Raw genomic sequence first — 15,248 nt, forward strand, 5'->3', positions numbered from 1 at the left:
CTGCCCCTCAGTGCTTATTCTAGAATGGTCAGAATATTACTGCTGACTAGAAGTTTCCTTTTCTTAAAAAAATTTTTTTTGGCATTTGCTTTCAAATTAAGACCAAGCAGAAAGACAAATATATTCCCCAATCCAATCTCATAGGATGTACCACCTGTATCTATTCAGTCTACTTCAAAGATTCCCAAGCCAATAATTTCAACTAGTAGGTACCTGGAGTTTCCCACAGCTGTTTTCCTCCCTCCCACCTTCCCTTCTCTTGGAATCTCTGCCAAGTACTGTGATGCTGGCCTCTGGAAGCTCTAAGTAAATACCAGGGTTTTGTCTCCTTTAAGTGGGTTCTGTTTATTTCCATAGAAGTTCAAGAAACCTTCAGAAGACAGACTCAGACATATTAAATTTTAAAGGATGTGATTGAGCATTTAATAATTTCTAAATCAGGAGATACTAGATTTCACTGCTTAAAGTTTGGGGTAAATATTAGAAAAGAATTGATAACAAGATTGTGGTAGAAGTATGACATAACACATTTGATTAACTATAGTGGGAAGTCTCTAGTTAGATGTTACTTGGATGTTTCTGGTGGGCAAGTTCTACCGTTTCATTTTATTGTTTATCTTGGGCTTGGTTCATACAAATTCAGAGGGCAAGAACTTAAGACATGCATTAAAAATGAGGCTATTAACATAGAATCTTGAATCATCACATACTATGGTAAGCAAAGCAATCCAACCATACACAAGAAGCTAACCCTGGATGCAGTATTTCTTTTTTTTTTTTTTTGATTGGCTTATGCTATCCTTAGAGAATAATTTTGAGACAGAAAGCAGGGTGCTGGTTAGTTCTTTAGAAAAGCTGTTAAGTCATGGACAAGGACTTGATGGGCTGTTGGTACCTTCTTTTGCCTTCATTATGTGGGGTTGCTACCTCCACTTCACATTCTCTGGTATACTCACCCTGTATCTGCAGAGCAAGAGAGGATGCAGTAGCCCTTGTAACGTCTATGGGCACATGGGACTAAAATGTGCAGAGTGCCGTTCTCAGCATATTTCTTGACTCAATGATGATGCTTATGTCTAACTTTTAATTTTAATAGAAAAGTTTGCCTTCATGTACCATCTTACCTTACTGCCCTTACCCTCCCCGATGATTTTCTTCCCTGTTCTCCATTGCCCTCATGATCTTTATCCTCTCACTTTTCCTTTTCATCTTAAAAAAATATGTTCTTCTCAATTTCCATAGAGAACTATTTACTATTCCAGACAAACACCTCATATTATGAAGACCGGCATTATAGAGTTCATTTAAATAATTTGTAGTAGCTATCAGTTTTAAAAATATGTGTCCATCTCTCTTAGTCATTTAAACAAGTTTTTCCCCCCTCTGTTGACTATTTGATAGTTGACTCTTCACCCGTGATTGGAATTTCTCAGGTAAAAACATTAAGAAGCTCCTAGTGAGTGCTGTGGGGAAAGGGTGGCTTTCTAAGGAAGAAGCTCTTCTGTGGACTCCCTGTGCTTCAGACAGTGCAGTGGTGAACTCAGTACATCCTTCCAATGGTGTTTACAAAGGTTGTGTTGTTAATGGAATCCAGGGACCCCTCAGGAGAGGGTAGTAAGGTTTTGACTTGTCATTTCTCCTGAAATCAGAAACATTTTGGCAGCAGTCCATACATCAGTCTGTGTTCAGGGAAAGGTCTCCTCCCACCATATGGGACTCATGATAGTAATTATGCCTTGTACGTAGGTGCCAAGCACAAGCTGAGAGTAAAAACTGAAACTATAAAAAATTCAGTGGTTGGAGTGTTTCTAACAACTGTTTGGCCTGCCATGCCCAGAAGGCATGATGATATGATACACTTTTGTGTGGAATAGTATGGGAAAGAAACACAGGAAACTTTTTATGGTAGAATTTTAACAGCCTTATGTCTGTATAATGTTTATTTTTTCACTTTATGCATTTGTTTAAATTTTATTTTATGAATGAATTTTTCACTTTCATGGATATGTCTACATGGTTTCCCTGGAAGCCAGAAGAGGGCATGGATCCTTTGAAACTGGATGCCAGAAACCCAACATGGATCCTCTGGAAGGGCAGGTAGACCTCTTAACCATGAAGGTATTTCTTCAGCCTCTGGAGTTTATTTCTTTAAAAAATAACTGATGGTTTCCACCCAAGATGACTTAAGCAACCACTTTTACTTTTTAGGTATTCTTCCTACTAGGCATGATCAAGTATTTCCTGAGCTGGGACATTTTGATAGGGACCAGGTTGGTGGACAAATGCCACTGTTCCTACTGAGATTACTGATACCATCTCTCTATGAAAATCTCATTCCTATATCACACCATAGCTCTTTTACTAGGATTGAACTTTTCTATTTATTTGTAGTTAAAAATCTCAGGCCTACATAGATGTCTTTTTAACCAAGATGAATTTGTTCAATGCTTTTCTAGTCTTCATGCATTGATTTTTAGGTTTAACTCTCAGAAAAGAAATGTATTTCAGAGTTTGAAGAGATGCCTCTCTCCAGCTCATAAGAACTGTCAAGAACTCCTACTTAAAAAATAATCTTTTTTCTTATTCAGTGATTGACCCGTTTCTTGAGTGTCAACCCTCATAATTATTCCTTGGTGCAAAAGCTAAGAACTGTAATGAAGAGCTTGAAAATTTTCTCCTATAAGTTCAGGGAAGCAGCTTGATGTTAGGTTTTATTCACGAAGCTCTTGAGGTACTTAGCACATAAAACCCCACAAGACTTCAGTGGAAAACACTCCTAAAAGCACATAACGTCTTTCGCCATCTGTTATTTATACAGATATGAAATGTGTAAATATCAAACATCGCATGAATGAAATTAATAGGAAGAATTAAAGTCTTTGGGGCTCAGGTTCTAAAACTGTAAATTAGTGTGATGATACTAGAACCGAAGAAGGTTATATTTAAATTCTTTGACAATTCCATACTTGTAAATAATGAATTTTGGGTCATTTTTCATGTTCTGTTTCTCACCAATATCCCCTTTCTTTTCCCACCAAAGACCTTCTCCCTAGGAAGCTACTCTCATCCTTTCAAATCTCCTGCCCTCTCCATTGTGTATGTGTGTGTATATCCAGGGATTTTTCAATCATAATTACCACTGGTGCTTACATGAATATAAGTAGGTAGATATTTACTGGAATGAGACCCTTTCCGTCAGCAGCCATTGATAACTGATAGTCCCAGTCAGGGCTGGCCACTCATGAGGACATATTAATGGACCCAGTTTTGTGTATAACTCATGCAGGTAGCCATACCTTCAGTGAATTCTTGGGTGCAAGTCATGTGCAGAAGTCACTGACTTGCCACCTGCTCCCCATTCTTGGTCACTTACATCTTCTTTGCCCCTTCTTCCATTTTTCCTGAGCTGTAGAGGGCTCTACATACACATTCTGTTCATGGTTTAGCACTCTACACAGTCATGTAGTCTTTGAAATTTGACCAGTTGTGAGTTTTCAAAGGACTATGAGGAGGAATCCAATATTTGTCAAAATGTAATATGATTTAATCACACTACTTTAATAATAATGATAATAACCCTCAGAATATGTGTTATTTTATATACTGTAAATGCTATATGACACTTCTAAGATTCCTTCCTTAGGACTAAATGTTATTCTTAATGTCAGAAGGTCTTCTTGAAGTTCCCAAAGTTAGTTTCCCAGGGACTGTCCACATTGGTGATTGTCCTCTTAGCTTGAGGCCCTACTCCAGAGCTCTCCAGCATCAGCTAAATCCTTCTTTGGGGCTGGTATAAAGTAGAATTCCCCTTAGTGAGTTTGTTTCCCTTCTGTTCCTTTGTAAAAGATTTATCCCAAGACATCTTCCAAATTCATGACCTGTACATTCATCTCTATTCCAAAGTCTTCTTTGCAAAGGATCCAGACTTCAGAATTGAGTACAAGGTCCAAGAAAGCAGATGGTGATGTGGGACTATAAAGCTGAATCAACTCATGATTAGTTGGAACTGTTGAATTGTGGGACAAAATAGCTCTTGGCAATAACAAATGTAGTTATTTACATGCTCCCTGGCTGTGTGTGCTAGGGTGGTATATTGGTGAATTTGAATAGTACCATCAGTACCATGTGTCAGTAGAAGTTTAAGTACAATGGAGATCGGCATGAATCAGTAAGATTGTACTCTAGGCACAAAAGGACATGTAAGATTATGGTTAATTGACTATAAAGTCAATTGGAAAGGCCATAGGAATTCACCAGTATCATGTAATTAGGCTTTTATTTCATTCAGTGTGAATGTCCAGAGAAAGCAGAAGTCCAACTATGGGCTTCTAACAGAAGGACAGAGCTTCAAAGATTACCCTCTAAGGAAAAATTGGCCTGCTATGCCAACTCAAAGTCCCTAATTGGAATAAAAAGGGACCTGTACTCACTGAAAGTTTCAGTTCCATTGAGCTTGCAGATGAGCCAGGCTGGTGTTCCTCCCTGTGTGAAGGCTCTCTCTTTTTCAAATAAACAACATGTATTGAAGCTGACCTCTGTGGCTACCGGCTCAAGGATTTTCAGAGCCCTCTAGGCAAGGCAACGGAATAGGACATGAATGAAATGTGAGACATAGACAACAGATATTGTCCAGAGTTATCAGAGTAAATGAGATTACGCTCTGAGAAAGATAGAACACTGCTTGACAGAATGTAAGTTTAGACAAAAGACATTTTTATCATGAGAATGGACCTCTGAGATATGAAACTGATAATAGCAGGAACACCTGGGAAATGCTAAGATTGCTTTAAAAGCTATGGGAAGCTGGGGTTGGAATTTCAGAACTGATGTTTTAACGAAATAAAGAAAGAATGAAAAGATCCAGAGAAATGAGCTTGCTAGAGGGTATGTAACACATAGTTCTAAAACTTTCATCTTAAGACTATATTCTATCAGGGAGCTTGAAGGCCACACAAGATTCGATGTCAAATATGTTGTAGATAAGAGTGGAAAGATCAATAACTCCCATTTCCCACTTGAGAAATTCCAACCTATGCTTTTTGAGACAATTTTTCATAAGATAGAGAATGTTCACATGAGATTTGTAATACTTTGAAACAAGGCACACTGGAGGAGAAAGAAACATAAGCAGGCATGAAATTCATCCGCCACTACTGTCCCAACAGTTTTCTTCCAGCCAGCATAGTGAACCTTAGCTCTGGATGCAAAAGCAGAATGCTCAGTACACTTTACAGGGAGTGCCCTCAATTCAGAACTCATGTGTATCTGGTTTTTATTGTGCTGTGGTACAATGATAAAACACATGCAAATACATGCTCAGTGTTGAATGACTTGGACCATGTCTAGAATCTGAAGGAGTTGGCTTAGAAGACTAGGCAAAAAGAGAGTTAGAAGGAGAAGCACGGAGATGGACTGTCAGAGGAGACACTGGTAAATCAGTTGATTTATCAACCTGGCAGCACCTTTCTCAATTTATTGTAGCACCGTTGCATGGATATGTGAAGTGGGCATCATTGAAGGAATAGACATGGACAAAACAGACCACGTGAAGAAGGATGATTGAGTGATAATGTCTGTTCAAATTACCAGAAGCAAAGACCAGTGCTGATCCACCCATACATCACTACCTTTCTGAAAGATATATATTTAAAAAGAACAGTTACTCATTAGTATAGGAGCAGACACACACTTCAAGTATGGGTAGTTGGCCTTGCTAGGATGCTGGGCTATGACCAGCACTTCTTCTCTAGAACTTGCAGAATATTTGACATGCAACCAAGGATCTCATTGTATCAGATGCATGGGAACACTTCATAGCAAAACAGGTATAGGTAGGGCGTCCATGAATACACTATTCTTATGGAATGCTAGAACCTCCTGCCAGACTGACAGAATAGATAGTCAACCTATTAAAAGTGCAGGTAAAGTGTCAGCTCAATAGTAATACTTTGCCAAAAAAGAGATTGATCTTTGAAGATTAAAAGCATCCTAAATAAGATTTTTTGATGGTGTTGTACCCAAAGTACGCAGAGACATGGTGTTAAGAACAAAGAATTAGGAAGATGAGGTCAGCCATGATTCTCATTGACCATTGGGAAAGTGTATGATTATCACCACAGGGAGTTTGCAGATCCTTATTATCAAAGGAGGAACACTTCTATCAAATAACACAGAAAAAAACTTAACTATGTAAACCATTGGTTCTCAATCTGCAGGTCAAGATCCCTTTGACAAACCTTTATTTCCAAAAAATATTTATATTATAATTCATAACAGAAGCAAAATTATAGTTATGAAGTAGCAATGGAAATAATTTTATGGTTGGGGGTCATCACAACCTTAGGAACAACATTAAAGAGCCTTAGCATGAGGAAGATTGATAACCACTGCTGTAAACCAAGGCTGTCCCTGGTTACTTTGGATCATTCATACCAAAGACAAACAGGCTTAGAAGCAAAATTCTCATGTTGGTGAGATAACTGAGTCTCCATTGAAAAGCCATGCAGGGATATGTTTTTTACCAGAGGGATTTACCTGTGTACTTCTTGGTACTCTTTTGCTGACAGTGACTGTAAATACACCAAAGGCAGCAACCAAATCAGAGAAGAGCATGGTGCTGGGAGACTGAGATCACAGTATTGGACAAATTATCAATACTGGAAGAATTGATTGATGTGGTGGCATTAGAATATAGGGTGGATGGTGAAGGGGGTAACGTGGGGTGTCAGGTGTGGTGCTGTGATTATAATTCCAGTTTTAGGAAGCAAGGTATTTCTTGTTTAGTTCCTCTTTTGACTTTCTCCCAGGAAAAGAGATGTTCTGGACTCCTAGTGAAGCTGCTTTCTGAACCTACAGGAGACAATGGATGTTCATGGTGCAAGGGTGGCTCTGGTGGGTGGTACCATGCACTGCCAAAGGTCCCTTAGGAAATGGTTGCGTTTGATGCAAGGGTGGATGTGGTGGGTGATGCCTTCTGGAGCAAATGCTTGTAGGGCTTCAGGATGTAGCTTGGCTGTCACTCCTCTTTGAGAATCCTTTGGTTGAAGAAAGCTGATGTAACTATAGGCACAGATCTTTTCATGGAAAACTGATGACTGACAATAACTTGATACATTGGGCTTAACTTCAACTGAGGACAGTTCTGGATAGTAACTCTGGCTGGACTGAAGTTGCCAGTAGGCTTATGTTGTATTCTGCTTCTCCTTCTGCACAATCCTGTTTTCACTGGTCTTGCTTCTGCTCTTTGCATGAGAGACTGAGCTGGTATGTTTGGTTTATAAGATTAGCCGTATCACCATAGAAAGAAACTATCCACTGGAGAGGAAGCTAAGACAGTTGGTCCTTTCTCTTATAAATTTAAAGTTTGGATCTTGAGAAGCCAAGATGCTGCATGGAGCCAGGATGAAGTGTAACACAAAGGGTGTGTCTAGCTGGCATGGATGAAATTAAAGATGAGAAGTAGAGGGAAACTGTATTATTTATGGGGGAAAGGCCGTGGTTGAAGATTGGAAGTCTTTGTTCATCTTCTTTTCCATTTTATAGCTATAGCTAATGGAAGCTTAACTGTATTTCTCCCATATTTTCTGACTCAAAACACTGCTTTTTCTAAAACCCAGACATACATGCAAGGCATCACTTGGAAGAGAGCTTGAATTTCATAATCTAAACTCTTACCTAGAAGGATTGAATAATAACTTTAATGTGTAAAACCGAATTTGCCTGTGCCTTTTGTATTCATATAAAAAAATTAAGTCTGAGCTAATGCTTTACTTCCATTTAATGAATGCAAATTGAAATTTGTATTAGTTAGACAGCACTCCATAGAGAATATGCCAGTATTGTGCAGAATATGAGTTTTGGGCCTTGCAGGTAAAAAGGCGCTAGGACTGAATTCCCATTCATATTGTTTTTCCTTTCATGCAAGTGACTTTGCAGCAACAAGAAATCTGTGAGAGCAGAAGGCTGCTTCATTCTATAAAGGGGAAGGGTTGAGACTTTGGGGTAGCAAGGGCACAGTAAACTCATACTAATGTCACTCCACTAAAAAGGTATAATTAACAATTCTCATGAATTTGTCCCTTCTGGTTTCCAAAAGCAATGCCATTAGTGGTATGTGAAAGATGATGTGGCATCATTATTAGAATCAATATGGTGGCTTGTTTTAAAGTGTACTACTACCATCATGCAAGACCCTTTTTCTAGCAGAACAGGGGCAGTGACATTCCACATGGCTTTTACATGTCTAAAAGCTGCCACATAAGAAGGGTTGACAATAATAAAGACCAGTAGCATCTAAGTGAGCTTCCCAGGGTACCAACAGTAGCATCCTCTGAAAATTGTTATAAGTGTCCCCTTGTGCCATCAGTACTCTAGCCCGCGTGACTGAAATCCTAACCTACTAAAACCTAGTATCCTGTAATTCCTACCAATGGTCAGCTGCCAAGGCTATGTGTTTTTCTTTTCCCAGATTGTTGAAGCCCTGGAAAAAAATTACTGCCTTAGAGGTTGGAGATATGGTTGTCAGGTGCAGAGTCCAGAAAGTTGGAGCCTCCTTTCCTCAGGTCTAGCTAGGATGTGACATATGATGCCAGCTGCTGCTGCTGGCTTCCCAAGAGTCAACTATGAGTAGACAGAAGAGGAGAAAAGGAGACATAGACATGGAAATGTAATCTAGAACCTTGCTCTATAGTCTTGCTCTAGTTTTTCTTGTATCCCCTTGATATGTACCAAACATTTTGTGATAAATATGGAAAAATGACTTGTTATAATATATATGTATGTGTATATATGTTCATGAGTATGTACATTTCTCTACACTTCTGCATATGCATGTGGATATGCGTATGGTGTCCAGAGGTCTATATTAGTTATTTTTCCACCTTATTTTTGACATGATCTCACACTGAACTTAGAGATCACTGATTCCACATGACTGGCTGGACAGAACATTCCATGAATCCTCTTGGCTCTGCTATCCCAGTGCTAGAATTATGGACATGTGTCACCATGCTTGGCTTTTTACATGGTTGCTAAAAATTTGTAATCAGGTCTTTGTGCTGGTGTAACAAGCACTGTGGCAACTGATCCATCTTCCTAATTAAAATACACAAATGTTTTAATTAAATAATTACATAGTGTATTTATTGCTTATATTACATGCTTCTTTGGAAAATCAACTAAGATGTACATCTGGCACAAGAGGTCCATACAGAAACCTTCCGAAGTTAGCAAAATCCATATTCTTCTGATGAGACCAGCTACTACAGCCAGTCTGGGTAAAAAATAAATTGACCAGCATGAACTGAACAAGGTTAGGTTGGTTTTATTCTAGATTTGATTTCCTAGCACCTAAGCTAAGATTTTTGTGGACATAGAGCTGACACCAATAATACAAAGTGGTTTGGCATAGATGAATCAAAAATAATGTTTAAGGGCTGGAGGTGAGGAGCACTGGGTGATCTCTGAAAGTTTTCCAGTTCAATTCCCGTCACCCACACGGCAGTTCACAACCTTCTTCAACTCCATTTCCAGGGTTTCTGATGCCCTGTTCCAGCCTCTTGGCCCCCAAGTGCACAGATATACATACAGACAAAGTACCAATATTCATAAAGTAAAATAGAGGCGTGTTTACCACTGGGTATGTCTTGTAGGGAGTTATTTAATAAGAAATAAAAGGTTTCTAACTAGAAGCCCAGGAATGTAGGAAGGAGAGCCAGGGCCAGTTCTGTTGGCAAAGCACATTCTATGCAGGCATGAAGATCGGAGATAAAGCTTCAGAACTCATGTAGAAGAGCTGTCCAGGTGGTATGCCCCTGTAATCCCAGTTCTGGGGGGCTTTACTTCTGCTCTCTGGTCACTTAAGTAAATAAATATTTACTTTATTAATGCATTCCAGTTGAATCTCTACTCAGAGGCTTTTTTAAAATCATAGCTTGATTATCAAAATATTTCTGTGTGTGTGTTTGTGTGTGTGTGTGTGTGCATATGTGTGTGATATCAGTCATGCCATTAAGGGAGGGGGAGCAGGAAGGAAACAGCACATGTGTGCATGCACATGCACGTGCACACATGCACACACACACGTACACACACACTCACTCACATTGACCAAGAAGGTGTAAACATTGCTGGAAAAAAATAAATGGTCAAATTCAGAGTAACCACATGCTAGACTATTCATATTAGAACATTGCAGAAAACATTAAGAAGTTTTAGTTCTGCTTTTTAGTCACTTGAGTAAATAAATATTTGCTGGATTAATGCACTTCACTTAAATCTGTACTCAAAGATTTTATCATAGCTTGAATATCAAAATATTTCCCTAAGAATCTCAGCTGCCATCAGTTTAGAAGTATTCCAGAGGACATGATGCTCCAAGGCATGTTGTGAAAGCATGCTGTGTAGAGAAAGAGGAGTGGGCAAAGCCAACTAGAGTCGATTCTGCCATTCTCCAAAGACTTCCTATGTAAATGAAGAAAGCAGATGGTCTTCATTAGAAAAATATGAAATTTGGTAGCAAAATATAGACAGAAATCAGGCTGCCAGCTTTTCTTCAGTTATAAGGTTCACCTTAAATTACATAGTGAAAGAACTCTCCATAAAATGTGTCAGTGTTTTGTGATGCTATTAAATTTGTTTTGGTGAGACTCAACCATTGTGATCCTTAGGCATTTCATGGGTTTTTGGTTTTATAATTTCAACCTTTCTATTTTAAAGAAATTTCTATGCATCTGTGTCTAATATTATCCTTTAGGGCTTATTCTTTTGAGCTTTTTGGGTCCTTTCCTCCTATTTTTTGTGCACTTGCCTTGATGCTTTATAATACTGTGCTACTGACTTCACTATATGAACTAATACAAAGAAAAATTATTGTTAAATTTCTGTTACTAGGCGTAGCTTCTATTCAGACCTTATCTGCATTGCATGTATAATAAGCCATCCATATGATATAAATAAAGGGTAACCACTTTTCCTGGAGACTGAGCATATGTTAAGCACAGTTCCAGCATTGTTGAAGTTTGTTAAGTGTTCTTATTGTGAATAGTGAGTTCTTTAAGATTATAGTGAAAGCATTCTTTCTGGTGTTCATTTTCCTCTATGTAGGCAGAGAGATTAGGGATAAGACAACTTGATTCCATAATTATCAGCTGCTGGATTCTCCCTAGCTTCCCTGAAAGGCTTGAGCAAGAGAACTCTAAGTCTGATAGCCATCTAGACTTTTGCTCTGCCAGTGCCAGACATCTTGAATATTCCACAGACACTGACATCTTGACACAGCTACTTGAAAGCTAGAGCTGGTTGCTCTGTTTTTAAAAGGAACAGCCCCAGTCAAGGATGCTGGAAACAGTTGCAGGAGACTTTCTGAGGCCTTGAGACTTGAACTCTAGCTGACTCTGCAACTACTTCTGTCTTGGAGGGAAGAAGAACATTTCCCCTGATGGTCCAGTAGCAGAAATGCTGTAGAATTCTTCTGGGAGGCAAGGCAGTGACTGACACAAAAGACAAACTGTGGGCTGAGAAGGTAGCTCAGCACATGAAGGGGTTGGTCCTCAAGCCTGATAACCAGAGGATAGACTCCTATAGCCTATGTAAAAGTCGAACTGAAAAGTGCATGTGTCTTTAATTCCTTTGTTGCTCTAGTAGGAGGAGGAGGCAGGAGAATCATCAGAAGTCTGCAGGCTACCTAGCTTAGTATATGCATTAGTGAACACCAAGAAAGAACCCGTTTCAAACAAGGCAGAAAATGAAAACTGATATCCAATGTTGTCCTCTGACCTCTTCATGTGTGTTGCAACAGGTATACCCCACCCATCAAGATAATGAAGACTTTTCTTTGTCTTTTTTTGCCTACTCTCACTAGTACAGATTGAGCTAGAAATTAGAAAAGGCACCAGACACAGAATGGCTGCACAGAGTTGCAGTTCTGGCAGCAGCTGACAGCGAAAGTAGTGGCAGGGCAGTGGTTCCCATAGCTTGTGTCTGGCGTTCAATCACCAACATTTATCCATCAAATAGCCTCACCTGCATGATTCTGCCAGTGGCCGTAAGGGCCTACGCATGAGCCTTCTCACCATGCATAGTACTCAGTTCCCCATCTGCTCACTCTATCCCAGCTTCTGAGATGGCATGAGTAACTAGACTCACGTTGTAGTTCCTGTGTACAGGTCCAACAAAGGTAAGAACTCAGAATCTTCCTAGTAGTGGAAGAAGGGGGAAGAAGAAATAGAGGAGAAGGAGAAAGCGGAAGAGGAAGAGAGAATAAAAGCAAACATAAAAGCAAGATTAAAGAATAAAAGATTTCAAGGGTCCAGAGAAGAGAACCTGTAAACCCTAGTCCTCAAAAATTTTCTAGAGAGCTGCCAAGTCTTTAGGGCTAAGGATCTTGTACCCCAGGCTGAGAGCCGTAACACTTGCTGCTCCCAAAAGTCAAGGATCTCAATACCCAAGAGCTTCATGAAAATACAGAATCAGAGAGTTCCAGTCATCACTGCTTCTTCTTGCTGACAAATACCCAGAGAAACAAGAGCTGTTGTCTACATATAATTCCTTTTCAGGTAAAGCAAAAGAAACCTTAAACCACATTTACAAAAGAATTCTGTATTATTTTCAGAAAGTTTTGGCTTTGCTAACTACCTATCTTGACTTTCTTCCCATTGTATTGATAATACACCCCAGTGAAAACAACTTAAGGAAGGAAGGAAGGGTTTATTTGGCTCACAATTCCAGATTACAGATCATCATTGCAGGGAACTTGCAGTAACTGGTTATATCATAACTGTAGTCAAGAAAGAGAGAAGGATGAATTAATGAATGAAATGCTAGTGCTCAGTTCACTTCCGTTACACAGCTCAGAATCCCCTTCCTAGGGAATGGTTATGTCCACAATGGGCGTGTCCTCCCATATCAATTAATGCAGCCAGTACATCTCGTATATAACATGTCACAGACTGACTTGATATAGATAATTCCTCATTAAGACTGTCTTTCCAGGTAATTCTAGATTATGTCATGTTGACATTAAAATTAACCTCTATAATATTCATGACTCACTAGAAAATTAGTCATGGGCTTCAAGGGCCTCAGGAAACCTCTGAAATACTTGTTTTTCAGGGCATAAAACATGACAAATATTTAGAATTCCTGAAAATTCCAATTATAGTAAGTATATTGAAAGTCTGCTTGTGAGCTAACAGTGAGATTTATCGAAACATTCTCAAATATTTGACACACACAAGCTGCCTTCCACAGTCCTGAATCACTCAATCGTTGTGACATTATATGCCACACATGTAGTCTAGTTAGCTCCTGTTATTTTGGATTATTTCCATATGTTTTCTAGATTTTACACATCTCAAAGGCAACATCTTTCATCAAAGTATATGAATAGGCCAGATATAACTGCTTATTTTTGAGGTTTAATCATTGAAAATTTGATGGTATAATTATGTCCATAAGTGTCCAGTTGTATAGGAACTAAAACTAAATCCCCAGGTCAGCAAGAATCTGTGCATATTTCAAAGCACCCAGAAGCTTCCTGAAATATTACATTGTACAATATTGACTTTTTTCTAATTAGAATAGTAAACATTTTGCTAGATCTAAAATAAGGTTGAGAATCTGTGATGATTGGTCTCCATGTCAACCTGACAGGATTTAGAATTATCAAGGAATATATTTTCAGGTGTGTCTGTGAGGGCTTCCCCAGAAAGGATTAACAGGGGATATGACCTGACTTCAAAGTAAATATCTTCCTATGGACCTTGCTATAAAGAAGCCCAAACACAGGCAGGATTTATGTGCCTGCCTTGCTTTAAGCTGAATATATCATTTGTTGTACGATCCTCTGCTGACATCAGGTTCCAGCCTCTTTGCCATTCCAATGTTGATGCAAAAGTCAGCCACCCTTCATGGACCTCCTAGACACTTAGTCCCAGGTTGGGGGTCCACTAGGTTTTCAGCTTCTTGAGTTGAGTAGCTACCATGTTCTTTTCCCTCTCAGGATGCATGTAGCTATCATTGGGTTGCCCAGGATTTATTGTATAAGCAAATCTAGTCAACTTCCTTTTAAAGTAGAGATGAATTTCACTGGTTTTGTTCCTCTAAAGAATACAGCCCACTCCCAGGGTTCTAACATTAAACATGGACTCTATTATGAAAACCTGGGCTCAGCTACTGATGTCAGAAACTTGGTTGAGAATAAAACAGGCATTTGTAGGACATAGTTATTTCCCTTGCGGAGCACAAATATTTTCAACTTTATGTTTGGGGTGCAGCAGTGTGAGCAATTCCAGACTTTCCCACTTCCCGTTTTCTGAAAATCTGACAATCTGGATGTGGCTATTTTTTTGTTTTTCAATGTGGCTTATTATTGTTCAGAATCTCAGCCAAGTGTGACATAGAGCTTAAAAACCAGACCTATAGACAAACCCATCACTCTTCCAAATCACCCAATGTAAATCAGAGTGTTTCTTAGAATTAGGAAAGACTTCTGGTAAGGGATAGCCACCACTTGGTGTCCCCGGGGCCAAAACATTGACTACAACATCTCCTAGGTGTATTCAAGTTAAAAATTTGAAAATAAAATAAATTCAGTCTTCTATTTCTCTGAAGACTGCCAATAAAAACTATGTATGAGTATTAATTTGTTCTGAATTTGATAGAAAATACTTGATAGAAAAACATTTTAAGAAATCATTGTTTTCTAGTTCCATCCATTTGCTTATGAAATTCATGATGTCTTTGTTTTTAATGGCTGAGTATTCCATTGTATCAATTAACCACATTTTCTTTATCCATTCTTCAAGTGAAGGACATCTGGGTTGGTTCTAGTTTCTGGAACTAGAAAATATCATCCTGAGTGAGGTAACCCAGATCCAAAAGGACATGCATGGTATGTTCTCATTTATAACTGAATGTTATCCATAAAGTACAGGATAACCATACTCTCCTCTACAGACCCAACGAAACCAAATAACAAGGAAGGTTCAAGGGAGAATAGTTGAACCTTTCTCTCAAGGGGAAACAAAATAGATATCAGAGGTAGATTAGGTGGGGAAGGGGATGGGAAGGGAACAGGGTGATGGTGAGGTGGGATCAGATATAAGTAGAGCAGGGGAGAGAGAAGAAGAGAAAACAGAGATGGGGAAGCAATCTCTAGGACATGATAGAGCTCTGGGATGGGTGGAACCCCTAGAGGGTATATGGGGGCAACTCTAGCTGAGACTGCTAGCAGTGAGAGATATGGATCT

This window comes from Grammomys surdaster, unplaced genomic scaffold (genome assembly GCF_004785775.1).
Source record: "Grammomys surdaster isolate TR1022 unplaced genomic scaffold, NIH_TR_1.0 337, whole genome shotgun sequence".
Taxonomy (NCBI): Eukaryota; Metazoa; Chordata; class Mammalia; order Rodentia; family Muridae; genus Grammomys; species Grammomys surdaster.